Source organism: Hyaena hyaena, unplaced genomic scaffold, assembly GCF_003009895.1.
Source record: "Hyaena hyaena isolate Hyena2069 unplaced genomic scaffold, ASM300989v1 scaffold_319, whole genome shotgun sequence".
NCBI lineage: Eukaryota > Metazoa > Chordata > Mammalia > Carnivora > Hyaenidae > Hyaena > Hyaena hyaena.
Window position 1 is genome coordinate 1 of NW_024080951.1, and position 7,524 is coordinate 7,524.

The window sequence follows — 7,524 nt, forward strand, 5'->3', positions numbered from 1 at the left end:
TCCCCGGTTCGCACTCACGTTAGAAGGCTCTCTCAGTGGATTCTGCGTCTTTTTTCTCCCAATCTCTCAGGTTTTGTAAGGTTTCCAATGGCTTCAGATCTTTTCTGTGTGATGTATGGGCGCAAGTGCAAGTACAGAGCTCCTTACTTCTCCGCCATCTTGCCCTCTAATGTGCATACATTTTTATTGATTTTTGAAAATATTTTTAATGTTTATTTTTGAGAGAGAGTGAGCGAGCAGGGGAGGGGCAGAGAGGGGGACAGAGGATCCAAAGCGAGCTGTGCTGTGCTGACAGCAGTGAGCCCGACGCGGGGCTCGAACTCGTGAACCATGAGATCATGACCTGAGCCCAAGTCGGAAGCTTAACTGACTGAGCCACCCAGGGTCCCCTGTACTAATTTTTTTTTTTCACATATAGTATTTCTTGTGATTTCTGCCACTTCTCTTCCCTCAGGCTACTCCGCACACGTACAAAGACACAGATACACAGGCAGGTGTTACTCACCTGCACACATACACTGAGGTGTGCCTGAGGTGTGCCTGAGCACGTACTAAATCTGCAGAGTACTAGTGGGCAATTTCTAGTGGTAGGTCATTAATTTTATGCAGGTGTTTACATACGATTATTTAAGTAGGACTTCCCTTAATTGCATCTTTAGCTATTCCTTTACTGATATAGTTACTGAGCAGGTGCTCAAACAGAGAGCTTGCATGAAGGCTGGTGAGCTGTGGCCATCAGCGTTTGGAGCATGAGGCCAGTTGTTCATCTTTCTCAGGCTTTGAGCCATCTCCCTAGCGCTTTACCCCACAGGCAAGTAGAGATTGTAGCTAATCCTGGTTAATCACTTTTGCAAAATTGGTAAGAATCAGGACAACCTGCCAATAAGACTTAGAGCAAAATTCTGCATTACTGATCCACAGGAAAGAGCGCACTGAGATGTGAACTCTAGGAGAAAACTGAATATGTGGAAGAAGAAGTGTCGTTTGGTGTCGAAAGTGAAAGAAAAGTACAGGGAGAGAAAGGTTTCCTAGAGTTTCTCAAAGTGTTCTTGCGTTCTTGTCTTTACACAGTGAAGTAACCATCAGATTTAGTTGTTACCCTGTTTCATCAGTTCTAAGACTCAGATCCTTTCCCCCCACATTTTAGCTCCTGAGATCATGACGATCTTGAAATTGCTCGTGTCTTACAGTGTCTGTCAGCCAGATGGCGGTGTGTGAGTTATAGTTATGTAAAAACTTCTGTTAACACCTTCTGGCGAGATCAGGCAAGCTCGAGCAACAAATAACATCACGTGTTGTCTTTCTACTTTAAATATGTGCAGGAAAGATTTGCTTGCAATCTACCGAGAGAGGTCAGACAAGGGACTGTCCTGTGGCAGGGTGGCTGGAATAGCTCAAGAATCCTTCAGGGAAGTTCTAAAACTGAATTCATCTTAGAAGATCTCTTGCTAGATCTGGTATAAATAACAGGCTATTTTCCCACTCAGCCCTGTTTGCACCCGGTTTATATTACATATTTTAGATTTATTTTTCAAAGTATCCAAATGAAGGAATGCTGATTAGTGGAATAGAATAATCTTAATTTGGGGGCCACCTGGGTGGCTCAGTCGATTGAGCGTTCAACTCTTAATTTTGGCTCTGGTCATGATCCCAGGGTCGTGGAATCGAGCTCCATGTTGGGCTCTGTGCTGGGTGTAGAGCCTGCTTGGGATTCTCTCTCCCTCTGCCCTTTTCTCCTGCCTGTGCTCTCTGTTAAAAAAAAGAAAATCTAAACTGGAACATTTAAATTTGTTAGTCTCTCTGTTTCCAAGGCCCTCACAGTGTCTGTTGTAAAATCCGTTATTACTGGACAAATGTGGTTTTGTTTAAAGACTTCTTGGAAACAGTCTCAAAACTTTCCATTTCCCTCCAAGGTGTGGAAATACATGCACTTAACCTTACGGGTCTGTGCTAAGTAGTCCGAGAAGATTCAAAACCACCATCAAACAGGACAAAGGTCAGAACGTTAAATGTTCTGTGGAAATTGAAAGCAGAGGGGGAAAAGCACCCTTTCTCCAGTACATGCATCACTGTGCTGTCCTGTCGTCTTGTGCGGTGTGTCCAACCTTGTCAGCGAATTTGAGATGGCATTACTGGTGTTCAAGTGTGAACAGCGTGTAGCTCGGTCTTGGCCAAGCCGAATGGTCACGGCCAATACCAGTGTATCTTGAGTATGGGAATCATAAGGGCATTCTTTTCCCTGTTGAGAATTATACCAGATTTTTTTTTTGCACTTACAAGTAATGTATACCTAGCTCCCAGATCTCGGTTTCTTATATCATTCTCTCACAAAAGGAACCAGGGGCTTCTTGGAGAAGCAGCTGATTCTAGAACTGGGGCAGAAAATCTGCAAGGTAAATCTGGAGCATCTCCTGGTATCAGGAAAGAAGCGCTTTCCATACACCGTGACATGGGGTGGGTCTGAAGCGGGGTACAGGGCTCCAGGGGCTGGCACGGGGACCAGCAACACACAAAGTCAGACTGGATTACAGCCAGTATATGAAATAAATATCCATGGGTTCATATAGATATAAATAAGTGACTGACCAAATAAACAAGTGGGAGAGACACCTGTGTAGAGGATTCCAAATAACTTATTTGGACGCCGACTGCAAGGAGGGGGCGTATAACCCCCCAGCCCCTAAGCGTGGGCCGCCCTTCAAAGACTAGAGCATGGAAGGGACAGGGACCTTGCAGTGGGGGCACCCGCGACAGCGATAAGTCATACGGCAGTCTGCGCCCTCGATAGGCTGCGATGAAAATGGCCTCTGTGGTTTCCCTCCCAAAACACCACAACCCCAGTCTGATCGTGAGTTTTTAAAAACATCACCCAAATCCCTGCCCCGCTGCTCCTCAGAACTGACAAGATCGTCAAAAACAAGCCAAGTTTGAGAAGCTGTCACAGCCCGGAGGAGGGTGAAGGGGCGTGACCGCTACGTGTCCCATAGTGTCTCGGGTGGGAGCAGGGTCAGGTCAGGACAGGCACGTTAGTGAAGACTAAGAGAATCTGAACGGAGAATGGAGTGAAGACAGGGGTTAGAGAGAAGTGGTAAGAAATTGGAAGGGGGAGGCGGGCATTTGGACGCGATCCCTTCGGTGTTCCTATCCTGCAAAGTGGGCATAATACTACCTACTTGGCGGATGTCTGTGAGGATTAAATAATACGGAAGGTACTTTCTCTCCTATCACAGTCCTCCTCAGTCCTTCATACCTGTCAGAGAGTGGGATCAAGGCTTCCATTTCACTCCTCCATCCATCCATCCAGAATAGGTTTCAGGGCTTGCCGTAATGAAGCGCAACACTGGAGCGTGGAGGTTTGGGGAGGCAGGACGCAGATCTGTCAGTGCGGTGTGTGCAGTGGCGGGAGCGCATGAGGCTGCGCCGCAGGGGGGACTTGCAGCCGAGCGCAGAGGCCTGCACGCGGGGAAGGAGCAGGCAGTGCCGGGAAGCCTGGCGCTGTCGGGATCAGGGAGACACTGGCCCAGGGTGGAGGTGGAGACGACTGTGAGGCCGCAGCGTGGGAAGGGCCCTTATCAGGCAGGATGCGGAGATGAGCACAGTGCTGGAGTGAATGGGCCCCGCGGTCGCGTCTTAGCTCCACCTCCTGCGTGGTGTGGGAACTTGGTTAGGCGGCTCAACAGTGGCGTAGACGTACAGCCAGCGCCCCTGTGGGAGGAACTTGGCCTTTATCCAGAGGGCCCTGGCGAGATGCCCCTGAACTATGAGCAGGGTGAGTGCTTGCTGTGGGCAGGTGCGGTTTGCTCACGGAGGTAAAACTGGAAACCGCCGGGAAGCTGCTGTAGTGACCTTCGTGCTTCGAGCTGCCCTGGGATGTGGAGGGTGCCGGTGGATGGACGTGATGGGTACGTGCTGGCGAGAAACGCAAGAGCCTGGCAGATGGCTTCAGAGGCAGGAAGCTGGGAAGCGACCTGGGCCTCCAGGGGCGGTGGTGCTTTTCACTGGAGCAGGGCAGTAGCAGGAGGAACAGACTGGCGGGGGGTGGAGGGGGGATAGGGCGATGAGTAGATGGGATGGTGAGTGTGTCACCCACGGGGTGTCCCATGAGCATGGGAGGCACTGGACCTCTGGGGCTCTGGAGGAGGTCTGAATAGGAGCTACACCTCGGAAGCTGTCATCGACTTAGGGACCACAGCCGAGACCGGGAGGGGCGGCGTGTCAGATAGATGGGTGCTGTTGCCAGTGTCACTCAGAGGGTGTGGAAGGGCTGCAGGTGAACCAGGGTGCCTTAGCGTCCTTGCTGAAGATCCGGGGAGCCACAGGTCGGGGTTCACCACACCTATCTCTGGTAAGGCCCGGGCTGCAGCACCCAAAACACCAAAACCCTCTCTTTTGAAACCATCCTGTAGCCAGGCCTCCAGGTAGCCTGCACTTGCACGGGATCTGCAGGGGAGGAGCCCGGTCAGGCAGGCATTTGATTTTTCTGGTCAGCGTTAGCTGGGGTCCAGTGTCCTGGCTCCATGAACGCCCCGTAGCTGTGGCTTACTGAGCCTGGAACAGAGTGGCAGGACCCTGGCTCAGTGGTGCAGCAGAGAGCAGAGAGCCCATTTCTTCAGTGCCTCAGTGATTCTGTGACAGATTCATTTCTGCCGAACTGCCCAGCGGAAGCTAAATGCAAGCAGGGGAGGGGCTCAGAGAGGAGGACGGAGGATCCAAAGCAGACTCTGAGCTGTCAGCACAGAGCCCAACGTGGGGCTCAAAGCCATGAACCATGAGATCCCGACCTGAGCTGAAGCCGGACGCTGAACTGACTGAGCCACCCAGGTGCCCCCAAATTCAAGTATTTTTCAGAACACTGTGTCAGCTGTATAAAAAGCGGGTGTGGGGAGAGAGTGTGGGAAGGAGACGGGTGGTTATGAAGGACAACAGGAGAGATCCTTGCGTGTTGGAACTGTTGAGTATCGTGGACGTGAACCCACACGTGATAAAATGGTGAACTGAATACAGATGCACCTCACACACAAACGAGGACAAGTAAAACTGGGGAAATCCAGGCTACATCAGTGGATGATGTCAGTGGCGGCATCCTGGTTGCGATACCGTGTTCTCACTTGCCACGTTACCCGGAGGGGGAGCTGGGCCAGGCGTACAGTGTACAGGGCACGGGGTGTCTCTCTCTCATTTCTTACGACTGTACATGAGTCTACAGTGATCTCAGTAACGTTTCAGTTAAAAGAAGAAAAGCAGCTGTGACTCACAAGCTTGGGGGCCGTGAATGGACTGAAGCCATGGAAACGAATGCAGACTGTGTGTAGCCTGAGAAAATGAGGAAGCCGAGGACAGAGCCCAGAGGCGCACCAGCATTTACGGGACTGGAGAGGAAGAGATTGAGCAGAAACAGCAAGAGGGCGAGGGGGGCGGGGGCGGCCTTAAGGAGGGGGAGGAGGTCTTTTCAAGGAGAGAAAGGCCAAGAGGGTGGGGTGCCCTGGAAAGATCAGAAAAGATCAGGGCTTTATCCATAGTGTCTGGCGGCCAGGAGGTTGTGACTTGGGGGAATTCCATGAGGAGTACAGGAGGGAAAGAGGAGGTGACCAGGGCAGAGACTGCAGACAGGTGCTTTGGGCCAGCAGTCGGAATACTGGACCTTAAGATTTTAGAGAAGGGAACAGTTACAGGCTCTGTGACAAGGTGTGGGCTGTGGCTCTGGACGGACGAGGTAGGCCATGGCTTCCCCTTTGATGTTGGAGAAGTGACGGTCCAGAAGCCACATTGAGGATCAGAATGGGTGCACACTTTCCTGTGACTTAGGAAGGTGGGAGAGGGAGGTTAGTGACGGGCTGGAGACCATGCCTGGGAGGAGGGCCCGGAAGCTGCAGGGGAAGGGATGAGTAGGGAGGGGAGAGGACTCTGACAGAGCCTGGAGAAGCCGGACCTTGGAGTCGGGGTGTGTAGTGCGGGCAGCTGGGCACAGGCCCTGTCACAGGGGTACTTTGGAGCAGTTCTTTCTCCCTTCCCCATCCAGAGTTTGTCCTGTGCTTTCTTTGAGTCCTGGTGGTTGTCCCAGGCCCTGGGGATTCTAGAGTGACCAAAACTGTCTCCACCGTCATTCTGGTGGGTGGGAGAGATGACAAATAGACATTATACTGTCAGGTGGTGGCACGGACTTTGAAGAAAAAAGCAGAACAAGGGGCTGGAGATCGGTTTTCTGGGGCAGGACAGCTATTTTCAGCAGGTGTGTTCAGAGGAGACCTTCCCAAGGAGGCGATCCTGAACACGTACCTGAAAGAAGTGGGTGAGCCACATGAGGGTCCGGGCACTTTCCAGGCCAAGGGAAGAGCAGGTGTGGGCCGCAGGTGAGTGGTCTCGTTCTGCCTGGGAGGTCAGAGCGATTGGCATGGGATAAGGGAGGCAGTGCCGAGGCAGCAGGACCCCATGTAAGTTGTGGGAGAAGTCAGGAGTTGGGTGCTGGACGCGTCACGTTGGGGATCCCGGGCTGTTCTGGTCCATCTTGTCTTCACATGAGTTTTCTTGGATGTGGGGCTTGTGGATGGTAAGATCCACTTGTGAAGCTGCACAGGTTATACACACGGGGTTACAGAAATGCTAGTGGTAGTGTTTACGTTTAGGTGCTCTCGCATGAATGCTTCGTAAAATTGTAAAGGACTGTAAGTTATTAGCAGTTAATAATCACCATTCTCTTTTCCATCTCTTTTAATTTTTAAATTCTCTCCTCATGGTGTTTCGGTTGTCTTGGATAACCTGCCTTGGTTTTCAACTTCTAAAATACAACTAGATACCCAGTCGTGTGTCTTCTGGAAGGTGCCACTTTCCTTTGGCCTCCCAGACATTTCTCTCCATCTTCCTTCTGGCCAAATAAGTATACTTTCTCTACACTGCATGTCCTGGTTTTCTCGGCTGTGCATCTCGTGCGCCCCTCAGCCTCCCTTGCTCCTCTTCTTAAAACTCGTTCTTCCTTGGGGCACCTGGGTGGCTCAGTCGGTTAAGCGTCTGACTCTTGATCTCAGCTCAGGTCTTGATCTCTTTTTTAATGTTTTTGTTTGTTTGTTTGTTCAAGTGTCCTGTTGGGGAACCTACTTAAAAAACAAAAAAAAGTTCTTTCTCCATGTTGCCCTTTTTGCCGGGCCTCATGTGACTAGTTATTGCACTTTGCTCCTCGTACACATGGTATTTGTTGAAGCTGCTCATCACCCAAGGACAGTCGTTTGTGTGTTATGGTTTTGTGTCTGTCTTCTCTTAACTCCCAACATTGTCCGTGTGATGCTGGCAGTGACCTTTGGATAAACGTTGACCATATTTTGAATAAAGGAGTGAATTAATAGGATCATATATATCTTTATTTTGTCCTTCTCCAAGAAGCTTTGGGAAACTGAAGTGAGCTGTTAACCGTGCCTGTGTGTCAGTAAAAGGCTTCTGTGAACAGGGTTTTTAGTCAGTAGAAACCTTGGGACTCTTAGCTAGATGCAGCCTTGCAAACATTTACAGATGACCCACTTGGTAGAAGCAGTG